The following is a 25,651-nucleotide window of genomic DNA, read 5'->3' as shown; positions in this document are numbered from 1 at the left end:
CCCCGCAATCTGTAATTGCGCACCCACCCTTGTGAGCTCTGCACAGTGCTGGAGGCTCCAAGTGTGTAGTGTGACGTAACGACTCCGCCCCCTTGTAATGTCACGCCCCACCCCCTCAATGCAAATCTATGGGAGGAAGCGTAACGGCCATCTTCCATAGACCAGCATTAAGGGGGCGGAGTGTGATGTCACATGGGGGCGGAGTCGAGATGCCATAAAACTCCGGTCCGGTGGTCGTCACGCTACCCACTCGGAACCTCGGGCGCTGCGGAGAGCTCACAAAGGTGGGTGCGCAATGACAGATTGCGGGGGTCCCCAGCGGCGAGACCCCCGTGGTCATACATCTTATCCCCTAAGATGTATTAGGGCCGGAGTACCCCTTTAACCCATTAAGGACCAAGCCCAAATATACCTTAAGGACCCGGCCATTTCTTGAACATCTGACCACTGTCACTTCAAGCATTAATAACTCTGTTTGACAACTTTTCGTTAAAATCGGATGTGTAAATGGAAAAAGAATTCACTAACGTGCATTTTTCCCCCCAAATTTACAATTTTTACAAAGGGTAATGGGAGAAAATGCCCCCCAAAATTTGTAACCCCATCTCTTCTGAGTATGGAAATACCCCATGTTAGGAAGTAAAATGCTCTGTGGGCGAACTACAATGCTCAGAAGAGAAGGAGTCACATTTGGCTTTTTGAAAGCAAATTTTGCTGAAATGGTTTTTGGGGGGGCATGTAACATTTAGGAAGCCCCTGTGGAGCCAGAACAGCAAAAAATACCCACATGGCATACCATTTTGGAAACTACACCCCTTAAGGAACGAAACAAGGGGTACAGTGAGCCTTAACTACCCACAGGTGTTTGACGACTTTTTGTTAAAGTTGGATGTGTAAATGAAAAAATTTTTTTTTTTTTTTACAAAAATGCTGTTTTTTCCCCAAAATTTTACATTTTCACAAGGGGTAATAGGAGAAAATGACCCCCAAACTTTATAACCCCATTTCTTCTGAGTATGGAAATACACCATGTGTGGATGCCCACATATGGGGCATTTCCATACTCAGAAGAAATGGGGTTACAAATTTTTCCTATTACCCCTTGTGAAAATGAAAAATTTGGGATAACACCAGCATTTTCTTGAAAAAAAATGCTAATTTTTCATTTTCACGTCCAACTTTAACAAAAATTCTTCAAACACCTGTGGGGTGTTATGGCTCACTATACCCCTTGTTATGTTCAGTGGGTATCTTTGTACTCAGAAGAAATTGTGTCACAAATTTTGGGGCTCTTTTTTTCCTTTTACTTCTTGTGAAAAAGTATGGGGCAACACTAGCATTTTTAACAAGGCCTGTGAAAAATAAAAGAAACAATCTGATTGGTTGCTATGGGCAACTGGTTAACTTTTCCTCTCACAGGTTTTGATAAATCTCCCCCATTGGCCCTCATTTACTATTCTAAACCCGACTTCTTTTGTCGGATTTTTTTGGCGCATCTTTGTCTGCGCCATGTCGCAGACTTCGTGCGCCAGTCTGCGACACGATGCGACATTTTTTCCCGATGGACCTGATGTGAATTCTCCCAAACCCGAAAAAGGGGCGTAACCCGACATTTCTGAGCTTTCCCACGTATTTATAAAGGTTTCCAACCCGAATTTGTTGAATTGTTGTGGATTTTTTCCCGACAACTCAGAGGAGTTGGAAACCAAAACCTACAAAACCCAGTGCGACAAACAGGATGCGACATAATAATAAATACCAGGGGAAAAATGCAGTCGGGTAAGAAAGCAAGATAGACTTACAACCCGATTTTCTAAGTAAATGAGGGCCATTATATTTAATAGATCTAGTCTTCATTTGCAAATCTAGAACTCAGATCGATTCTGATGAATATTAAGGATTTATTTTTAACTCTCCTGTGTCATCTTGTCCTCGTCCTCATCTCCTCCTGTTTGTATGCACTTCCTCTTTTTAATAACCATGAGCAAACTCTCATGTATTCCTTAGCGTAGTTGGGTCTGTGAGGGTTTTATTTCAGGGTTCTGACAATTTTAATGGTAACAATAGCACTACAAACTAAGGAAGGCAAGAACCACCCATGAATGTCATAGACATAGTGCACCCTAACACATGCTCAGTTCAACTGCAGTCTCCTGAAGGTAATGGCAGTTTGTCTCCACTGTGCTTATAAGCAAGGGGGATTGTGGGAAAGCGTGTGCTCTGTTGCCTGGCAACAGGAGGGTTACAGCTCAGAGACAGCTCCATGAGGGAGAACTGTACAGGGATATAAGTTATTTTTGTACCCCTTTACATAGATGTATGGGACACACATCTGATTACCAAATTTCCTCTGTGGGACAATCCTGTTAAAGAAAATTCAATGTATGCATTTCTTTTTATTATTCAGTATTAATAGTCATACATGAAATCCAGCATTATAAAAGTAAAATATACATTATTTCAGCCTAAATTCTTGTTTTAGGTTATAACAGGAGGTCATGTCAAAGGTCAGAGATCTCTTATATTACTTGCCTGTCATCCCCTTTAGTAGGTCACATACACTGAACATATCAATGTGTGTTAGACATTTAGGTGCTTTTCCCTTTCTATGTATGGAAAACTATACATATAGGTGGAGACTTATCAAAACCAGTGCAGAGGAAATGTTGACCAGTTGCCCATAGCAACCAATAAGATTGCTTCTTTCATTTTGATAAAGGCCTCTGAAAACTGAAAGAAGCAATCTGATTGGTTGCTATGGCCAACTGCTCCCCTCTTCCTCTACACAGGTTTTGATGATTCTCCCCCATAGACTTAATGTACCCATACAGTAATCACACCCCCCAACTCTTTGTGTAATAGAATTCAGTATAAATAGTATATACTTGGTCATTTGTGAACATCAGCAAAATGTATAGTTAAATGATTATATTTATTACAATTAACACTATTATTTTGACACATTATATGTAATAGAGCTAGTCATTATTTGCAAGTCTAGAACTCTAGATATATTCTGATCAATATTTAGGATTAATGTACCTCTCCTGTGTCATCTTGTCCTCTTCCTCATCTTCTGCTCTTTGTGTGTGCTCCCTCTGATAGCTAAGGCCTGAAATGTACTAGTGGCTGGTCAAGGTAGCTCCAAACACTTGATGATGTCACATGTGTGATGTCATAAGGGAAGCAAAGAAAGCCGGTAAGGCCACTGAATAATATCATAGTGTTATTTTTGATGGGATCTATTAGGCTTCTATTGTGATATCTAACATTTTACCAGACAAAATATAAAAAAATGTTGTGCTATAAAAAAAAAATCCCCATTATATGACTCTGTTGGTGGAAAAATAAAAAGTTATCTTAGAAGCCGGGGAGGAAGAAAAATAAGAAAAGGAAAGCAATGAAATGGGAAGAGTTTAATAGGGTCTGTCACATTTCTGACACTCAGGGATATATTTTCAACCAGGAACTTTGGGGGGCAGCATTAACCCCTTAAGGACCTAGGGCGTATGGATACGCCCTGGCTTTCTGGTACTTAAAGACCCAGGACATATCCATACGCCCATGGGAATTTCGGTCCCAGCAGGAACCCCGTTCAAATGCCCAAGGGGGTCATCAAACCCCCCCCCCCATGTCAGCGATCGGCGCAAATCACAAGTGAATTTAGACTTCCGCCTATTCCGGGTCATACGGGTCTATGGTCTATGGTGACCCGGTGACCCAGAATATAAGGGGGATCGCGGTTGTTTAAGACACCTACAATTCCCCTGAAGGGATAGGAGTGAGGTGGCAGGGGTGCCACCCCTCCTATCCCTGCTATTGGTCGTCAGAAGCGACCAATAGCAAATGGGGGGCGGGGGGGTTAACTTTCGTTTTCCCCATCCACAATAGGCGGGGCAGAACGGGGAAACGAAGGGGACCGAACGCCAAAGTCCACTTACCCATCCGGAGGCAGCGGGCGACCGTGATCGGCGGGCGGCGATGTCGTGCGGCCGAAGAGGACAGCCGGTATGTGGTATGGAAGCCGGTAAGTTGATCTGGAGGGCTACAGTCTGAGACCACTGTATAGTGGTCTCTAAGCTCTAGCCCTCCAGATGTTGCAAAACTACAACTCCCAGCATGCCCAGACAGCTGTTTGGGCATGCTGGAATATGTAGTTTTGCAACAGCTGGAGGGCTACAGTTTGAGACCACTACACAGTGGTCTCTAAACTGCATCCCTGCAGATCTTGCAAAACTACATCTCCTAGCATGCCCAAAAAGCTGTTTGCTGTCTGGGCATGCTGGGAGTTGTAGTTTTGCAACACCTGGAGGTCCACAGTTTGTAGATCACTGTGCAGTGGTCTATAAACTGTAGCCCTCCAGATGTTGCAAAACTGCAAATCCCAGCATGCCCAGACAGCAAACAGCTGTCTCGGCATGCTGGGAGTTGTAGTTGCATACCTCCAACTGTTGCATAACTACATCTCCCAGCATGCCCTTCGGTGATCAGTACATGCAGGGAGTTGTAGTTTTGCAAAAGATGAAGGCATATGGGTTGGAAAATACTGAGTTAGGTAACAGAACCTAACTGAAGGTTTCCCAACCAGTGTGCCTCCAGCTGTTCCAAAAGTACAACTCCCAGCATGCACGGTCTCTCAGTAATGCTGGGGGTTGTAGTTTTGAAACAGCTAGAGGGTACACTCACAGGGTACATTCACACGGACAGGTTTACAGTAAATTTTCTGCATCAAATTTGGGCTGCGGCAAATTTTTCGCCGCAGCGCAAACTCCTAGCGGGAAACTCACCGTAACCAGTCAGTGCGAATGTAACCTAAAAACACTACACTAACACATAATAAAGGGTAAAACACTACATAAACACCCCCTTACACTGCCCCCCCCCCCCCCCAATAAAAATGAAAAAAGTCTTGTACAGCAGTGTTTCCAAAATGGAGCCTCCAGCTGTTGCAAAACAACAACTCCCAGCATTTCTGGACAGCCACTGACTGTCCAGGCATGCTGGGAATTTAGCAACAGCTGGAGGCACCCTGTTTGTTAATCACTGGCGTAGAATACCCCTATGTCCAGCCCTATGCAATCCGTAATTTAGTCCTCAAATGCGCATGGCGCTCTCTCACTTTGGAGCCCTTTCGTATTTCAAGGAAACAGATAAGGGCCACATATGGGGTATTTCTGTACTCCTTTTACCCCTTATGAAAAGGAAAAGTTGGGGGCTACACCAGCCTGTTAGTGTAAAAAAATAAAAATTTTAGACTAACATGCTGGTGTTGCCCCATACTTTTTATTTTCACAAGCGGTAAAAGGAAAAAAGACCCCCAAAATTTGTAATGCAATTTCTCCTGAGTACTGAAATACCCCATATGTGGCCGTAAAATGCTCTGCGGACGCACAACAAGGCTCAGGAGTGAGAACGCACATTTGTACATTTGAGGCCTAAATTGGTGATTTGCACAGGGGTGGCTGATTTTACAGTGGTTCTGACATGAACGCAAAAAAAATAAATACCCACATGTGACCCCATTTTGGAAACTAGACCCCTCACGGAACATGACAAGGTGTAGAGTGAGCCTTAACACCCCTCAGATGTTTGCCAAATTTTCATTAAATTTGGATGGGAAAATGAAAAAAAAAATTTTTCACTAAAATGCTGGTGTTACCCTAAATTTTTCATTTTCACAGAGGAAAATAGGAAAAAATCCCCCTAAAATTTGTAACCTCAATTCTTCTGAGTAAGAACATACCCCATATGTGAATGTAAAGTGCTCTGCTGGCACACTACAATGCTCAGAACAGAAGGAGTGTCATTGGGATTTTGAAGAGAAAATTTGTCCTGCATTGAAGGCGACGTGTGTTTACAAAGCCCCCATAGTGCCAGAACAATGGACCCCCCCCACCTGTGACCCCATTTTGGAAACTTCACCCCTCATGTAATGTAATAAGGGGTACAGTGAGCATTTATGCCCCACAGGTGTCTGACAGATTTTTGGAACAGTGGTCCGTGAAAATGAAAAATGTAGTGTTTCATTTGCACAGCCCACTGTTCCAAAGATCTGTCAAACGCCAGTGGGGTGTAAATACTCACTGCACCCCTTATTAAATTCTGTGAGGGGTGTAGTTTCCAAAATGGGGTCACATGTGGGGGGGGTCCACTGTTTTGGCACCACGGGGGGCTTTGTAAACGCACATGGCCCCTGACTACCATTCCAAACAAATTCTCTTCCCAAAAGCTAAATGGCGCTCCTCCTCTTCTGAGCATTGTAGTTCGCCAGCAGAGCACTTGACGTCCACACATGGGTTCTTTCCATACTCAGAAGAAATGGGGTTACAAATTTTGGGGGTCATTTTCTCCTATTACCCCTTGTAAAAATGTAAACATTTTTGGGGAAAACAACATTTTTGTAAAAAAAAAATTGCACATCCAACTTTAACAAAAAGTCGTCAAACACCTGTGGGTAGTAAAGGCTCACTGTACCGCTTGTTACATTCCTTAAGGGGTGTAGTTTCCAAAATGGTATGCCATGTGGATATTTTTTGCTGTTCTGGCACCACAGGGGCTTCCTAAATGCGACATGCCCCCCAAAAACCATTTCTGCAAAATTTGCTTTCAAAAAGCCAAATGTGACTCCTTCTCTTCTGAGCATTTTAGGTCCTAACCTGAGCATTTTACGTCCTAACATGGGGTATTTCCATACTCAGAAGAGATGGGGTTACAAATTTTGGGGGGCATTTTCTTCTATTACCCATTGTAAAAATAGTAAATTTGGGGGGAAAAATGCACTTTAGTGAATTATTTTTTCCATTTACGCATCCGATTTTAACGAAAGTTGTCAAACACCTGTGGGGTGTTAAGGCTAACTGGACCCCTTGTTACATGCCTTGAGGGGAGTAGTTTCTAAAATGGTATGCCATGTGGGGTTTTCTGTTGTTCTGGCACCATAGGGGCTTTCTAAATGTGACATGCCCCCCAAAAACCATTTCAGCAAAATTCACTCTCCAAAATCCCATTGTTGTTCCTTCCCTTCTGAGCCCTCTACTGCGCCCGCCGAACACTCGACATACACATATGAGGTATTTCCTTTCTCAAGAGAAATTGGGTTACAAATTTTGGGGGGCTTTTTCTCCTATTACCACTTGTAAAAATTCAAAAACTGGGTCTACAAGAACATGCGAGTGTAAAAAAAATGAAGATTTTGAATTTTCTCCTTCAGTTTGCTGCTATTCCTGTGAAACACCTAAAGGGTTAACACACTTACTAAATGTCATTTTGGATACTTTGAGGGGTGCAGTTTTTATAATTGGGTCATTTGTGGGGTATTTCTAAGATGAAGACCCTTCAAATCCACTTCAAAACTGAACTGGTCACTGAAAAATTCTGATTTTGAAAATTTTGTGAGAAATTGGAAAATTGCTGCTGAACTTTGAAGCCCTCTGATGTCTTCCAAAAGTAAAAACATGTCAACTTCATGATGCAAACATAAAGTAGACATATTGGGGGAGATTTATCAAAGGATTTAGACTGGTTTTTCTTGTCTAAATTTGTCGCACAGAAAGTCGCAGTCTAAATATGTGCGACTTTTCTGCGACTTTTGCTCTAGAGGATTTTTAGAACATGATGCATGCAAGTCTATTTTAGACTGAAATGCATTGAAAAATGCATTGGTGCTGAATTTATCAAAAGCGACTTTTCAGCGACAAGTCGTATCGGCTGAAAGTACGCTGAAATGTCAGACCATGTTGGAGCAGGTTTAAATATAGACTAAAGCATAGATCATGCAGTCTGTGCACAGAATTTATCAAGAGCTGTGTGCCATTTGATAAATTAGGTGCACAATAGACCAGACTAACCCTCTGTAGATTGGTCTATATTGATGCGGGACATAGGGGGAGATTTATCAAAACCTGTGTAGCGGAAAAGTTGCCCAGTTAAACATAGCAACAAATCAGATCGCTTCTTTCATTTTGCAGAGGTCTTGTTAAAAATGAAAGAAGTGAGCTGATTGGTTGCTATGGGCAACTGGGCAAATTTTCCTCTGGACAGGTTTTGATAAATGTCCCTCATAGACTTTGATAAATATCCCCCATTGTGTATGTGAATCAATGTATAATTTATTTGGAATATCCATTTTCCTTATAAGCAGAGAGCTTCAAAGTTAAAAAAATGCAAAATTTTCAATTTTTTCATCAAATTTTGGAATTTTTCACCATGAAATGAAACAAGTATCGACAAAATTTTACCACAGACATAGAGTAGAATATGTCACGGAAAAACAATCTCGGAATCAGAATGAAAGGTAAAAGCATCCCAGAGTTATTAATGCTTGAAGTGACAGTGGTAAGATTTTCAAAAAATGGCCGGGTCCTTAAGGTATATTTGGGCTGGGTCCTTAATGGGTTAAAGGGGTACTCCGGCCCTAATACATCTTAGGGGATAAGATGTATGACCACGGGGGTCTCGCCGCTGGGGACCCCCGCAATCTGTCATTGCACACCCACCTTTGTGAGCTCTCCGCAGCGCCCGAGGCTACAAGTGGGTAGCGTGACGACCACGGGGCCGGAGTTTTGTGGCATCTCGACTCCGTCATGCTACGCACTTGGAGCCTCCAGCACTGCGGAGAGCTCACAAAGGTGGGTGCGAAATTACAGATTGCGGGGGTCCCCAGCGGTGGGACCCCCGCGATCATACATCTTATCCCCTATCCTTTGGATAAGATGTATTAGTGCTGGAGTACCCCTTTAAAAACATTTTTATAAATACTTATGATGTAGCTGCGGCCACCATGCTGTGTCCTAGAGAAAAATAATGAACTCTAGTTAAATTTGAATGAGTCAGAACGGTCGCTCATTATGTTGTGCATTTTGTGACTGATTTCACCAATTTCTGTGTATAGGGTGAAATCCAATGTGAACCTGCAACAAAATCCACAAGTAATGCATGCAGTTTTTGCTGCATATTTCTAACAGATCTGCATTATAAAATAGGGTTTGAGGTGGATTTTCATCTGTGCAAATTTTCTGCCAAAAACTCTGCACAGAGAGCCTGCCCCCTTTCAAAATCACAGCAGGAAACATGGGGTTGGCTTTCTGGGCATGCTGAAAATTGTAGTTTTGCAACATCTGGAGGGCCACAGTTTGGAGACCATTGTGCAGTGGTCTCTGTACTGTGACCTTCCATATGACATTTTCAGGCCAATCGGGTCTCTAGTGACCCAGTGGCCTGGGAAAAAAAGTGTGATTGGTGGTGTCAGAGATAGCACCAATCACCCTTGGCCAGCAGGAGTGAGGTGGCACAACTACAACTCTGAGCATGCCCTTTGACTGTCCAAGCATGCTAGGAGTTGTAGTTATGCAACAGCTATAGCACACAAGTGGGTTTTTAGTAAGTTTCCCACTACGAGTTTGAGTTGCGGGAAATTTGCCTTGACTCAAACGTGTATCAGGAAACTTGTTGTAAACCCGACTGTGTGTATGTACAGAAAAAACACCTACACTACACTAACACAAAAATAAGAAGTAAAACACTACATATATACACACACTTACACCGCTACCTTCCGACCCCCCCAATAAAAATGAATAACAGTTTGTACGGCACTGTTTCCTAAATGTAGCCTCCAGCTGTTGCAAAACAACAGCTCCCAGCATGGCCGGACTGCCATTGACTGTCCAAAAATGCTGGGAGTTGTAGTGCTGTAACAGCTGGAGGCATCAATGAAAATGTACCACTAAAATAAAGTAGAATATGTCACAAAAAAAACATCCTGGAAACAAAGTCATAAGTAAAAGCATCCCAGAGTTATTGATGCATAAAGTGACAGAGGTCAGATATGCAAATCCCCCACGGTGCCAGAACAGTAAAAAATAAAAAATAAAAAAACACACATGGCACATTATTTTGGAAACTACATTATTTGGGAAACTATTTTACCAAACACTATTAGCATTTTTCTAACTTTAAAACTCTCTGCTTATTAGGAAAATGGACATGCCAAATAAATTACACTATATATTGATTCACAAATACCATATGTTTACTTTATGTTGGCATCATAAAGTTGACTTTTTGAGTTGAGTTTTTACTTTTTGAAGACATTAGAGTCAGGGCCCAGTTCAGTGTGGAAGTCAATTTGAGGGTCTTTATAACAGATCAACGAATTGTTCAAAAATGTTATTCCGCGGAAAAAAAATTTTCGATCCACATTTATTCGCATGCAATCGCTTTTAAAAACGTCTATTTCCCGGCTACAGAAAGCCTCAATAGGGAGTCTTCTGGGGTAGTGAAATAATACTGTTATTTAGTATGTCATGCAGATTAGAGGCGTCGCTATTAGAATCAGTGACCCTATACAGCTGCAACAAAAACTTGCGGAACACTCAATGGGGGAGATTTATCAAAACCTGTCCAGAGGAAAAGTTGCCCAGTTGCCCATAGCAATCAATCAAATCGCTTCTTTCATTTTACAGAGGCCTTGGTAAAAATGAAAGAGGTGATCTGATTGGTTGCTATGGGCAACTGAGCAACTTTTCTTCTGGACAGATTTTCACAAACCTCTCCCAATGTGTGTGTATAGATCCCTGCTTTTACACTAACAGGCCACTATACGCTTGAAACAGAAAACACGTACAAAAGCGGAGTGCATCTATATTTTACTTTTTATAGAGAAATATGCCCCAATACGGCTGCAAGAGAAACTTTGTGTGTATATATCCCTGCTTTTACACTGACAGGCCACTATATGCTTGAAGCAGAAAACACGGGTTGGGGGACCCGCACTCGGAGGCCGAGGAGCTGTCATCCATGTCGGACATGGTGGACAGTCTGGTTTCACCTACAAGACCATGGAACTTCGGACCCTGTTTCAGAAGTTTCCTTCCGCCGCACTCCCAAGGTCTTCAGCATTCATACAGAGTTTGATGACCTGCTGGAAGCAGCCTTGAAGCATCCTGAAAAACACTTCCAAGGGTCAAAACTACTGAGGACTATGTTTCCATTTGCCCAGGACCTGGTCTCCAAATGGACCGCCCGCCTACTGTGGACCCTCTGGTCTCTCTCCTATGCAAGTCCACCACTCTTCCTCTGGCTGACGCGGCTTCTTTCAAGGACCCCATGGACAAACGGATTGAAAACCTGGCGAAGTTTGCATTTGAAGCAGTGGGCTCATCCTTGCTTCTGGCGTTCACCACAACTTGGGTATCCAAGGAGTTGTCAGCCTGGGCTTCCCAACTTTGCCATAGAGTTTTATCCAGGGCTCCTCCAGACAATCTGGCTGACCAGGCCCTACAGATCTCCAACGCTGGTGATTATCTGTGCTCGGTGTCTCTAAAGTCCGCAGGTTGTGCGGTCTTTGCTTCTGCTAATTTGGTGGCTATCTGCCGCTCTATGTGGCTTAAGGCCTGGAATGCCGATGCGGCCTCCAAGAAATCCCTCACAGAGATGCCGTTTACCGGCGGCCATCTTTTTGGCAAATGCCTGGATAAAATCATTTCTGAGGCTACGGAAGTTAAGATCTCTCTGCTCCCACAGAATAAAGTGTGCCACACCGATTCTCGATGCAAGTCCTCTTCCTTTTGGCCCTTTCAGTCCTTTGCCTCGAGCCACCAGGACAAGCCAGCAGCCTCACAGATTCGGAAAGCTCCATCCTTCAAACCGCGTCCCTCCTGGAAGCAGGACGGCTGTTCTGGAATGCTTTTCTGTCAAGCCAGGTACCCACAAGCCCACCTCCACCTGAAGGGGCGCCCCACCCGAGTCTTCCTCTCAGGTGGGCGGTCGTCTGTCCCTCTTTCGGGACGTTTGGCTGGCGCAGGTCCAGGATTCCTGTGTTCAGAATGTCCTTTTACGACAGCTACCGAATCGAGTTTGCTTCTTTTCCCTGGGATCGTTTTTTCCTGTCCCGCCCTCCCCGCTCTCCTGCCCTGGATGCGGCTTTTCATTCTGCTGTACACACCCTCCTTGCACAGGGGGTCATTGTGCCAGTTTCGCCCCGGGAAAGTTTTTGGGGCTTTTATTTAAATCTGTTCGTCTTCCCCAAAAAAGGGGGCAAGGTCTGTCCGATTCTCGATTTGAAGCTCCTCAATCAGCACCTGCAGCACTTCCGCATGGAATCTCTTCGATCTGTTGTTGCGTCCATGGACCAGAGCAAATTTCTGTCCTTCGTGGACATTCGGGATGCTTACCTCTATTTCCCCATTTTTCTGGCACGCCAGCGGTTCCTGCGGCTTGCTGTTCTTGCAGGCCATTTTCAGTTTGTGGCTCTGCCCTTCAGGCTGGCCAGGGCCCCAGGGTCTTCACCAAGGTCTTGGCAATGGTGATCGCTATTGGCAGATCTCCCTCCGCTTCCTTTCTTGGAAGGTGTCTTTTCTCATCGCTGTTCCCTTCATCCGGTGGGTGTCTGAATTAGCAGTTCTCTCCTGCCGCCCTTCCTTTTTTGTTCTTCATCAGGAAAAGGCTGTGCTTCAGCTGATCCCGTCATTTCTTCCAAAGTTGGTATCCTCTTTCCATCTGAATGAGGATATCGTTCTTCACTCCTTCTGCCCGGTCCTGTCGCACCCTAAGGAGCGCTCTCTCCACAGATTGGATGTGGTCAGGGCTCTGCGTGCCTATCTCTCGGCCACCTCTTCTTTCCGATGCTGTGATTCCCTGTTCGTCCTTCTGGAAGGCCGGCGCAAAGGGCTTCCAGCTTCTAAGGCGACCATCTCCCGGTGGATCCAGTCGTCCATATCGGAGGCCTATCGTTCCGGGTTATGGCTCATTCCACACGCTCCGTGGGGGCCTCCTGTGCAGTCCACAACAGGGCTTCAGCCCTGCAGGAGTGTAAGGCAGCCACATGGTCGTCGGTGCACACGTTCACCAAGTTCTACTAGGTGCACACTTCTTCGTCTGCTGACGCCGGGTTTGGGTGTAAAGTGTTGCAAGTGGAGGTGGCATTGCCCTCTGCCTGATTTTTCTCTGTCTGTGTTATGCTTACCACCTCGGGAACTGCTTTGGTACATTCCACGGATCCTGTGTGCCCCAATGGAGCCAAACGAGAAAAGTAGATTTTTTATACTTACTGTAAAATCTCTTTCTCGGAGGATCCATTGAGGGACACAGCACCCACCCCGTTGGTTGTTAGTTTGTTGACCTAAGGGTCGGTTGCCTGTCAGTGGGTTTGTTTGGTTATTTTCGTCTAGGCCTTACTCTGACTTCTGTAGTGTTTTTTTCAGTTCCCTCCTACTGCTTATGGACTAAACTGATTAGCTCAGAGTCAGTGGGCGGGGTATATCCTGCCAGGAGGGGCCGATTTATTTTTTGTTGTTTGGCAGCAAGATATACCCACGGTTCCTGTATCCCCCAATGGATCCTCTGAGAAAGAGATTTTACAGTAAGTATAAAAAATGTACTTTTTACTTACACCCTCAGATCACTTTAACATATGGGTTAAAAGGGGTACTCCACTGGCCAGCATTCGAAAGTAAATGTTTTCACACTGCGGGGGTCGGCCACGCCCCTCGTTACATCACGGCCATGCCCCCTCACTGCATGTGTATGGGAGGGGGGCGTGACTGCCGTCACACCTCCTCCCATAAACTTGCATTGAGGGGCATGGCTGTGATGTCACGAGGGGCTTGGCCTAACCCCACAGCTCTAAGACAGCATTCGGAACATTTACTGGAACATTTACGGGGACAGGAACATTTACGGGAATGTTTTTCGGGCTATTATTCACATCTGTTCTTCATTCCCAAAAAAGGGGGCACGGTCTGTCCGATTCTCGATTTGAAGCTCCTCAGTCAGCAAACACAGCACTTCCACATGGAATCCCTTCGTTCTGTGGTTGCGTCCATGGACCAGGGCGAATTTCTGTCCTCTGTGGACAATCAGGATGCTTACTTCCACATCCCCATTTTATCGGCACACCAGCAGTTCCTGTGGTTTGCCGTTCCTGCAGGCCATTTTCAGTTTGTGGCTCTGCCCTTCCTGCTGGCCACGGCCCCAGGGTCTTCACCAAAGTCTTGGCGGTGGTGATCGCTATCCTCCGCTCTCAGAGAGTGTCAGTGTATCTGGAAGACCTGTTGATCAAAGCTCCATCCTTGGCACAAAATCAAGAGAGTCTCAACATCACTCTTCAGACCCTGACCAGTTTAGGCTGGGTGATCAATTGGGAGAAATCCAACCTCTCTCCCTCCCAGTCTCTGTTGTTTCTGGGGCTTGGTTTTGACACCGCGTCGGCTCGAGTTCTGCTTCCACCGGACAAGCAGAGTGCTCTGGGGTGGAGCGTGATGTCACAAGAGGCAGAGTTGTGACGTTGTGAGGTCACAATACTCCAGCCCCGTGGTCGTGAGGCTTCAGACACGGAGCTTCCAGTGCTGTGTGCAGCTGAGACAGGTGGGTGCTGCATGAGAGATTGCATGAGTGGTGGGACCCCCGCAATCAGACATCTTATCCCCTATCCTTTGGATATGGGATAAGATGTGTTATGGCCGGAGTACCCCTTTACGTGTCATTTTTCTGTAACTCTAGAGCAGTGGTAGGCAACTGAAGGCCAATGAGAACAAGCTGCCAACTGAGACTTATTCTGTAGCCGTTTTCTTTCACTTTTATCTGTTTACTATACCATGTATATACCACGCCAAACGGTCCATACCTTCCATACATCGGAACATCAAGCATATTCCTGCTAGGCTGCCGCATCGTTGCAAGCCCGGAGGTTTGACTTTCCATACCTTCTATAGATATCATGACTGGCAGACTGAGAGACTTCCTATGACAGACTGGATTTCCATTTCCTATGTATCGCCGAGTATAATCCATCTCATCACAAGCCTACACAAATAAAGACATTTACTGTACCTCTATGGACTACCTAGATAAAAAGGCTCTGATGGACATATACATGTAGTCTCTCCGTATGGCATGGGACCTATCAAGTACATTGTATACCTCCTTGCTGCTATATCTAGCCTTATACTAAAGTGGGAGAAGATATAGAGGTGCTCACCTTGTATGTGCCCCTGCTTCTCTTTGCACAATTTCCCTGATGAGTTGTGCCGCACAGTAACTGACACAACGAAATGCGTTGGATGTATTTTTAATCATGCTAATACCTGTATGGTCTATGTGACTATTGAATCATAACTGTGTTTACATGTACTTGACTCACACGGTGATATTTGGAGGTAGTGTCAAACCGATATCTGCCACAGTGTGATCAGTCCTCCGCACCTACCTCCCTCCCATCCTAAGACATAGAGTGAGATAGGAGGATCTGAATGTGGGCTGGCTCTCTGTAGGAAGGCCTCCCTGCATTAATAGGTAGGGGATCCATTGACCAGCAGGGCCAGTTTTTAGGAAGGCAGCGGTGGGCCTAGACTTATGGCCAGCTGTAATCATCCCTAAAATGATCAGTTTTGTCCTAAATTGTATATGTTCATTTTATTGTATTATTAATAAAAGCTATGTTTTAAGATATCTGTGTACTACCTATTATAATATACCATGCGCCTGTCACACAGAGCAGTGTATGTACTGTACGCAAATTCTGAGACTGGATTCACAGGTATTTTAGGCCGTATATTCAGCCTTTTTTTTTTAACTGTTTTCTGTGTTCCCACATATTTTTTTGCCATTATTTTAGCCATTTCTTGGAACAGAACACAAAATGGCCCAGAATATTGTATGGTAACATAGCCTAATTTCCATAATAAGAGGAGAACAAAAAAAGTAACAGCATGACTAGAACCCTTTTATGGCGCCTGATGGACCCAATCTACTTTAATGCGTTCTCTTGTGTTTCTGGAATAGTGTTCACCAACAAAGCCAGCTGGTTATTCACATTTAGTAAAATTATTACCTAATAGAATTTGCTGAGGAAATAAAAAAAATAGACTATAAACGTCTAGAAAAAAAAATGATTAAAAAAATGGGCCAAATAGGAGAAAAAAAATGTCCATAACAGCTGCATAAACTCAGTGGCAACATTAGGTATTATATGCAATTCACAGTTTGCTGGTGCAAATAAAGGGGTATTCCCACCTTACAAAGTTATCCCTTATCCTCTGCGGTCTGATCCACAGTGATCATAAGACTTGGGACACGAATCTCACATTAATATGGAGTAGGGAAGGAGGGGGGGGGTAGCATGTGTACCGCCACTTCCTTCATTCTTTATGGGGGCTGCCTTAGATAGCCGAGTGCAATGTTTGGCTATCCCCATGGCTTCCATAGGGACCCACCACTCCATTGGAACAGGAGACTTCGATACCCAATCTTGAGACCACAGGGGACCCAATGGTTGTACCCCCCATGTTTATATTTGTAAGAAGATGGGAAACCCCCACACCACACCTGAGACCTTCACTTTCATAACCACAGAAATAGAGTCAAGGGTTAAACATTATTTAAAGGGGTGTCAGTGAGGAACTGCCATTAGCTTAAAGGGGTACTCCGGTGGAAAACTTTTTTTTTTTTTTTTTTTTTAATCAACTGGTGCCAGAAAGTTAAACAGATTTGTAAATTACTGTAAATTATTGTAAATCTTAACCCCTTAAGGACCAAGGGTTTTTCCATTTTTGCATTTTCGTTTTTTCCTCCTTGTCTTTGCACCTAAAAATCCATATGATGGCTTATTTTTTGCGCCACCAATTCTACTTTGTAATGACGTCAGTCATTTTGCCCAAAAATCTACGGCGAAACAGAAAAAAAAATCATTGTGAGACAAAATTGGAAAAAAAAAACGCTGTTTTGTAACTTTTGGGGGCTTCTGTTTCTACGTAGTACATTTTTCGGTAAAAATGACACCTTATCTTTATTCTGTAGGTCCATACGATTAAAATGATACCCTACTTATATAAGTTTGATTTTGTCGTAACTACGTAAATCATAACTACATGCAGGAAAATGAATGCGTTTTTATTTATAACTTTTTTATTTTTGCCCATATGGGGCGGTATGAGGGCTCATTTTTTGTGCCGTGACCTGAAGCTTTTAGCGGTACCATTTTTGCATTGATAGGACTTATTGATCGCTTTTTATTCATTTTTTCATGATATAAAAAGTGACCAAAAATGCACTATTTTGGACTTTGGAATTTTTTTGCGCGTACGCCATTGCCCGTGCGGTTTAATTAACAATATATTTTTATAATTCGGACATTTACGCACGCGGCGATACCATATATGTTTATTTTTATTTACACTGTGTTTTTTTTTTTTATGGGAAAAGGGGGGTGATTCAAACTTTTAATAGGTGATTAAAACTTTTTTTTCACTTTTTTTTTTGCAGTGTTATAGCTCCCATAGGGACCTATAAAACTGCACACACTAATCTTTCTCATAGGAAACCAGTGATCGATGATTCTGCCGCTTGACTGCTCCTGCCTGGATCTCAGGCACTGAGCAGTCATTCGGCGATCGGACAGCGAGGAGGCAGGTAGGGACCCTCCTGCTGTCCTGTAAGCTGTTCGGGATGCCGCGATTTTGCCGTGGCTATCCCGAACAGCCCACTGAGCTAACCGGCATACTTTCCCTTTCACTTTAGAAGTTGAACGCCGCGTCTAAATGGTTAATAGCGCGCGGTACCATGATCAATGCCGCGCGCTATTAGCCACGGGTCCCGTGGCCCTGCGTTATAGATTGGGAGCAGACACATGACGTTCCAGTACATCATGTGTCCTTAAGGAGTTAATCCTTCCAATACATTTTATGGGCTGTATACTACAGAGGAAATGCTTTTCTTTTTGGATTTCTCTGATGTCACGACCACAGTGCTCTCTGTTGACCTCTGCTGTCCATTTTAGGAACTGTCAAGAGCAGCATATGTTTGCTATGAGGACAGTTCCAAAAATGGACAGCAAAGGTCAGCAGAGAGCACTGTGATCGTGACATCAGAGAAATCCAAAAAGAAAAACATTTCTTCTGTAGTATATAGCCCCTAAAAAGTACTGGAAGGATTAAGATTTTTTAATAGAAGTAATTTACAAATCTGTTTAACTTTCTGCCACCAGTTGATTTAAAAAATAAAAAAAAGTTTTCCACGGGAGTACCCCTTTAAGTCCCAGTCTTAGATTTTGAGGTTGAAACTTAGATTATTGAGGTTTCTTCTCCAGGCCCTCTTAACTCTTCCATGATCAGGAGTGTGGCTGATTTGGAACAGTAGGAGTGGTGGCCATGATAATCACATTTTGCTAGCGCCCTCCAGTCATAGTATACAGCTCCAGACTCCTGGTCAGTACCACAGGGACCTGTGTGTATTGCCCAGTAGCTGAATACACAGAATGGGTTTCGCTCTTGTGTTAAGGGCCAGATGATGCCTCTTAGACCACTTTGTGATTAACAATACGCTGTGACATGAAACTTCAATCAGCAATCCATTATCTGTGTACACAGGAGTTTGGTTTGGTGTGAATACTTGCCACATTGTGATATTAGGCTGGAAACTTGTCACACGTAATGAATGAACTGCCATTCAAGTCTCCATTGTTCTAGTAATGTTAACCCATTTACACTCAATGATCTCATACACATCACTGCTGCTGCTTTTCATAGGGAAATCAGGGACACAGAAGCCATGCTGGACATCGGTAGCTGGGTTTGAACTTGTGAATAAACCATCATTGGTACAGACCGAACTACAAAGCTTGGTTTAGGGAAAACACATGGGTGATCTTGTGATCTACTATTTCCTCTCAGCTAAAAAAAAAAAAAAAAACATCCTTTTTCATATGATTTCCTTTCCAAAGAATCCCAGCTCCTAGATTCTCACTTTATGACACTAACTTTTTGGACAATTCTTTATTATTTGATGATAAGATGATCCCACAGTGTCCCACTTCAGAGAGCCCCAGCAACAAGATATCATATCTTTGGGATATGATCTTTCTATACCTAGGCCGGTAACCATGACGAGGGGGCAGCACCTACATCTACAGGAAATAAGGTTTCTTCATCATCACAGACAGAGATTCTTTACTGTAAGAGCAGTGAGACTATGGAACTCTCTGCCACATGATGTTAGAAAACAGAAGAAAGACAGAAAAAAAACGGAGCGCTCTCGTATGCTAATGTGCTGTACCTACCTGCTGAGGGGATGCAGCAGTGTAAGCCCAACACTGTTGGGAGGTGTGGATAGAGATCAGTGGATGCAGTGTGCAGCTCTATCTCCCCTACCCATATCCCTTAGGGTATGGAATGATAGACGAAGAATGGGTAGATAAAGGTGGGGAATTTTGTAGAGCGATCCTGCTGTCAAATGACAGACTCAAAACGCCACGGTTGCACAGGACAATTTATTGAAATATTTTTTTGGACAACGCGTTTTGGCGCTCACATGCGCCTTCATCAGGTCCACAAGAGGATAAAAACAATGCGCCCTGAGGTGCCGGCTGTGCTTGAGTGGCTGAGACATGAACATGGGAATAGACCTTTAGGCTGGGTCTCCACTTGGCAAATTTTTGGAAAACTGCCACTACTCTGAGACAAACCACCATTAAAAACGTGATGTGGGATTTCTGGCATTTTTCATTTTGTTTGGCGTTTATTCCTGTGTTTTTTCCGGACACAAAAAAAAAAAGCTGGCAAAAAAACTGAGATTTCCCAGGACTTTGATGGTAAGACATGCCATCAGATCAGTAGGGCTCTGACCCCCAGCAACCCCACTGATCAATTAACTATGTACATATATTCTGAAGTTTCTGTGTCTTGTACTGCAGCTGCCAGGTATGTGGTGCTTCCAACTGAACCCCACCAGTGTGATAATAATGACCTATGCTAAGGATAGGGCATCAAGAATAAAGTCCCAGAAAACCCCAGGGTTGAACTGCTTAATGGGGTACTCCGGCCCTAAGACATCTTTTCCCCTATCCAAAGGATAGGGAATAAGATGTCTGATCGCGGGGGTCCCGCCGCTGGGCATCCCTGCAATCTAGCATGCAGCACCCTCCTGTGAGCACTGCAGGAAGAGCTGGAGGCTCCAGACTTTGAGCCTCAAGCGCTTCCTGCAATGCTCACAGGTGGGTGCTGCATGCTAGATTGTGGGGATCCCCAGCAGCGGGACCACCGCGATCAGACATCTTGTCCCCTATCCTTTGGATAGGGCAAAAGATATCTTAGGGCCGGAGAACCCCTTTAAGAATTATGCGCAGTACTACTGAAATAGAAGTTTCATTATGTTATTTTATTATTAATATAATAATTATGAATATAATATATTACAGTAATTATTAATATAATATATTATTATATGGATATGGGGAAACACTCCATGTAGACATGAAGTACCATAATACACTGCTGGGTGCTGATCTATTAGCGGGATGTGAAGCATCCAGATAATGGTTGATCAGTTTTAAACGGCAGCCTATATTCTGTGGATGGGTATAGGGATAATGTTGGCATAGCTAAGCACACCAGGCTTTATTTTGATACTAGCTGAGTTGCCCGGTTTTTCCTTCCTAATCCTTGTTGTGGAGGAAAATCAACAGAGGAAGCTTTTGACTTCATATCCCGTTCTCATGTATTGTTGTCATATCCCAACCCCATATCCCGACCTCCTATGCTGAACTCCTATCCTGTCCTCCTATCACGACCTCCTATCCTGTCCCCCTATCCCATCCTCCTATCCCGACCTCCTATCCTGACCTCCTATCCCGTCCTCCTATCCCGTCCTCCTATCCCGTCCTCCTATCTCGACCTCCTATCCCGACCTCCTATCCCGACCTCCTATCCCGACCTCCTATCCGGTCCTCCTATCTCGACCTCCTATCTCGACCTCCTATCCTGACCTCCTATCCTGACCTCCTATCCCGTCCTCATATCCCATCCTCATATCCCGTCCTCCTATCCTGTCCTCCTATCCCGTCCTCCTTTCCTGTCCTCATATGTCGACCTCCTATCCCGACCTCCTATCTCGACCTCCTTTCCCATCCTCCTATCTCGACCTCCTATCCCGACCTCCTATCCTGACCTTCTATTCGGTCCTCCTATTGCGACCTCCTATCCTGACCTTCTATCCCGTCCTCATATCCCATCCTCATATCCCGTCCTCCTATCCTGTCCTCCTATCCCGTCCTCCTTTCCTGTCCTCATATTCCGACCTCCTATCCCGACCTCCTATCTCGACCTCCTATCCCGACCTGCTATCTCGACCTCCTATCCCATCCTCCTATCCCCACCTTCTATTTGGACCTCCTATCGTGACCTCCTATCCCATCCTCCTATCTTGACCTCCTATCCCATCCTCATATCCCATCCTCATATCCCGTCCTCCTATCCCATCCTCCTATCTCGACCTGCTATCCCGACCACCTATCCCATCCTCCTTTCCCGTCCTCATATCTTGACCTCCTATCTCGACCTCCTATCCCGACCTCCTATCTCGACCTCCTATCCCGACCTCCTATCTCAACCTCCTATCCCGTCCTCCTATCCCGTCCTCCTATCCCATCCTCCTATCTCGACCTCCTATCCCGACCTCCTTTCCCGTCCTTCTATCCCGACCCGTAATATGTGTACCAGGTATTGAAATATCTCCAGCCATACAGAAGTTATGTGGGAACATACATTTCCCATTGATTTGCATGGGACTTTAAACAAAAACCCCGTCCCTCACAAATAGGGGTAGTTAAATGTTAAATTAACTATCCTATATTTTAAGTGGACATATAAGTAACATGTGACTTTGGTATTGTGCCAAGGGACTGGCGCAAGGCGAATGTGGTGCCAATCTTCAAAAAGGGCTCTAGGTCTTCCCCAGGAAACTATAGACCGGTAAGTTTAACGTGCATTGTGGGTAAATAGTTTGAAGGACTTATAAGGGATTACATACAGGAATACATAGGGGATAATTGTATTATAAGTGATAGCCAGCATGGGTTTACTAAGGATAGAAGTTGTCAAACCAATCTAATTTGCTTTTATGAAGAGGTGAGTAGAAGCCTTGACAGAGGAATGGCTGTGGATATAGTGTTTCTGGATTTTGCTAAAGCATTTGATACTGTCCCTCATAGACGTCTGACAGGTAAGTTAAGGTCTTTGGGTTTGGAAATTTTAGTTTGTAACTGGATTGAACACTGGCTCATGGATCGTACAAAGAGAGTGGTGGTCAATGATTCGTACTCTGATTGGTCCCCGGTTATAAGTGGTGTACCCCAAGGTTCAGTACTGTTGTTTAATTTATTTATCAATGATATAGAGGATGGTATTAACAGCTCTGTTTCTATCTTTGCAGATGACACCAAGCTTTGTAGCACGGTACAGTCTATAGAGGATGTGCATAAGTTACAAGATGACTTGGATAGACTAAGTGTCTGGGCATCCACTTGGCAAATGAGGTTCAATGTGGATAAATGTAAAGTTATGCATCTGGGTACTAATAACCTGCATGTGTCATATGTCTTAGGGGGGATTAAACTGGCAGAGTCACTGGTAGAGAAGGATCTGGGTGTACTTGTAGATCACAGACTACAGAATAGCATGCAATGTCAGGCTGCTGCTTCCAAAGCCGGCAGGATATTGTCATGTATCAAAAGAGGCATGGACTCAAGGGACAGGGACATAATACTCCACCTTTATAAAGCATTGGTACGGCCTCACCTGGAATATGCTGTTCAATTTTGGGCACCTGTCCATAAAAGGGACACTGCGGAGTTGGAAAGGGTGCAGAGACGCGCGACTAAACTAATATGGGGCATGGAACATCTTAGCTATGAGGAGCGATTAAAGGAGTTACAATTGTTTAGTCTTGAGAAGAGACGTTTAAGGGGGATATGATAAACGTATATAAGTATATTAATGGCCCATACAAAAAATATGGAGAAAAACTGTTCCAGGTTAAACCCCCCCAAAGGACGAGGGGGCACTCCCTCCGTCTGGAGAAGAAAAAGTTTAGTCTCAAGGGGCGACACGCCTTCTTTACCGTGAGGACTGCGAATTTATGTAACGGTCTACCTCAGGAACTGGTCACAGCAGGAACAATTACAAAACAGGATTAGATACATTCCTGGAACAAAATAACATTAAGGCTTATGAAGAAATATAAAATCCCATCCCTTCCCCAATATCACGCCACACCCCTACCCCTTAATTCCCTGGTTGAACTTGATGGACATATGTCTTTTTTCGACCGTACTAACTATGTAACTATGTAACTATGTGACCAAGTATTATCGAAATATCTCCAGTTGTTTGGAAGTCATGCAGTAACATATATTTCCCATAGACTTGTATGGGACTTTAAACAAAAACCCTGACCCTGGCAAATTGGGATGAGTAAGGGTTAAATTACCTATCCTGTGTTTGTTGTTGACAAGTAAGTAACATGTGTGCCAAGTTTCATGTTACTATTTTTGGCTGTTTGGACGTGATGCTGGAACATACACACACACACAAGCATACACACACACACATTGAGTTTTATCTATATAGATAAGATCACTTATCCATAGTCTATGCCTTCTTCTGTGCTCATTCGCAACTACTTCATCTGCTGTATAAAATGAATGTGACCTGAGGGCAGCAAGTCACCTGGTCAGTAGTTTACCTTAAGGCTGTAGGTCAGAAAAGTAAGAATTAAGTCAATGACGGGGAGCGGGCTGATCATAGCCGCCCGGACTGTTATCTGTCACTCACCACTGCTGGTAACTACAGACTCTGACAATGCTGCATCAGGCCAGGAGGAAATCTCTTTGTCTAAAGGAATGTGGAGACATGGAGAATGTGACAAATGTACAGATGGGCAGAGGGACAAGTAATACATGGAGCTGTCAGCGGATGCAGAGTGTGTGTCGTCGGACAAAAGTTTCTTATGCAATGACAAGAATTTTGTGAACACTGAAGATGGCTGCAAGGCGGGACGCCTTGCAGCCATCTTCAGTGTTCACAAAATGCAGACTCTGATGTTCTAAACTTTAGATATTCTATCAATGGCAGCTGGTGGTCTTCATCAGATATGTATTATTTAGCTGCATCTATCCTCTCGCCATTGTTTCGGGAAACCGGACAGTGGAACGCAACTTGCTGTCCAGTGCTGTCCAGCATGTCCAACCATCCAGCTTCAAAATTGAGACGCTATATGATTGTGAACTGTCCCATTCAAGGGAAGTAGAGAAGTGGCTCATGGAGGTTGCCGATCAGTGAAGAGATCCATAGGCTCCAGATGGATATTAACAACAGCACAGTATTATTCAGGGAGGCGGTTAGAGACTCAAGGGACTGGATCTCACGCACACGGGCCAAGAGATCACATTTCGAAGGGGGAACAGTTCTCTTCCAATATTTCCCGATCAGGGTTTTGGCAGCCAAAACAATATGAATGAAGAGTTTGAATGGCCGTTTAGACAGGGCCCTATATGAAAGGTGCAGTAGATAGACCAGGGGGTCAAGAGGAACTGCGACATCTTTCATCCTCACATTTTAAAAGACACTTTCATTTTTTTCATTTACAGAACCATAAAATATCCTATTTACATTCAATGTACAATGCTATGCTATTGCATAGAATTGTACAGGGAAATTAGCACACTGATACAGCCTGGCTTTGCCAGGGGAAAGGGTGTACAGGTATGTCCTGTGTCATCTTGGGATTAAAAATGTAATATACAACATAGAAAAAATGAAGAAAAAAACAAACAAACACAATTTTTAACTTTTTTTTTTTTTACACCATTCCAAAAGCAGAGTAAACTCTCCGCCAGGATTTTCATGTAAAGTTGCCCAGTTGCCCATAGCAACCAATCAGATTGCTTCTTTCATTTTTGAAAAGGCCTCTGAAAAATGAAAGAAGCGATCTGATTGGTTGCTATGGGCAATTGGTCGACTTTTCCTCAACACAGGTCTTGAGGAATCTCCCCCATAGTTTATAAGGTTGAAAAAAGACAAGTGTCCATTAAAGGGGTACTCCGGCCCTGAGACATCTTATCCCCTATCCAGATTGCAGGGGTCCCCAGCGGTGGGACCCCCGCGGTGAGACATCTTATCCCCTATCCTTTGGATAGGGGATAAGATGTCTCAGGGCCGGAGTACCCCTTTAATTTCAACCTATATCCCTACTGTGTGTCATTGTTTTGTGCCAAAACTTTGTAAATGTGGCACAAAAAGTTATGAATATGTCCCCCAAAGTGTATTAGAAAGTTCCATGCTACATAAGACCAGGTTGAGGCTGCAAACCATATATATAGACATTTCATTGTAAACTGTATGTCAATCGTAGCATCAGGTTGTGTACCTTTTGCATAATTTAGGGGTTTATACGGTTTTTAACGGTACACCAAACCGTAGTCTACTACGATTTTGTGTCCCGGTCAAAAACCGTATCCAACCTGTATACGGTTATTTTAAAATGGAGTTCTATGGTAACCGTATTGAACCGTATGTGGGTGCGGTTACATCCGGTTTGCACAATACTGTTTTTCATTTTTTCATTTTTATTTTAAATTTTTTGTGGAAATTTAATTAAAAAAAAGAACTTTATTTAAAATGTTGACAAACATAAAACCGTATCTGTTTTTTTTTTAAAGGACAAGTATTAAAACGTATGCAAACGGACATCTGTTTTCAAACCGTATGCAGTTTAAAAACATGAGGAGGCATATAAGGTTACATACGTTTCGGTCCAGTTTGGAGACATGCGTTTTCTGTACAGAAACGGGATACGGGACCCGTATTGCAAAAACGAGATGTGA

The sequence above is a fragment of the Hyla sarda genome, chromosome 13 (genome assembly GCF_029499605.1).
Source record: "Hyla sarda isolate aHylSar1 chromosome 13, aHylSar1.hap1, whole genome shotgun sequence".
NCBI classification, from domain to species: Eukaryota; Metazoa; Chordata; class Amphibia; order Anura; family Hylidae; genus Hyla; species Hyla sarda.
This window is presented reverse-complemented; position numbering follows the sequence as displayed.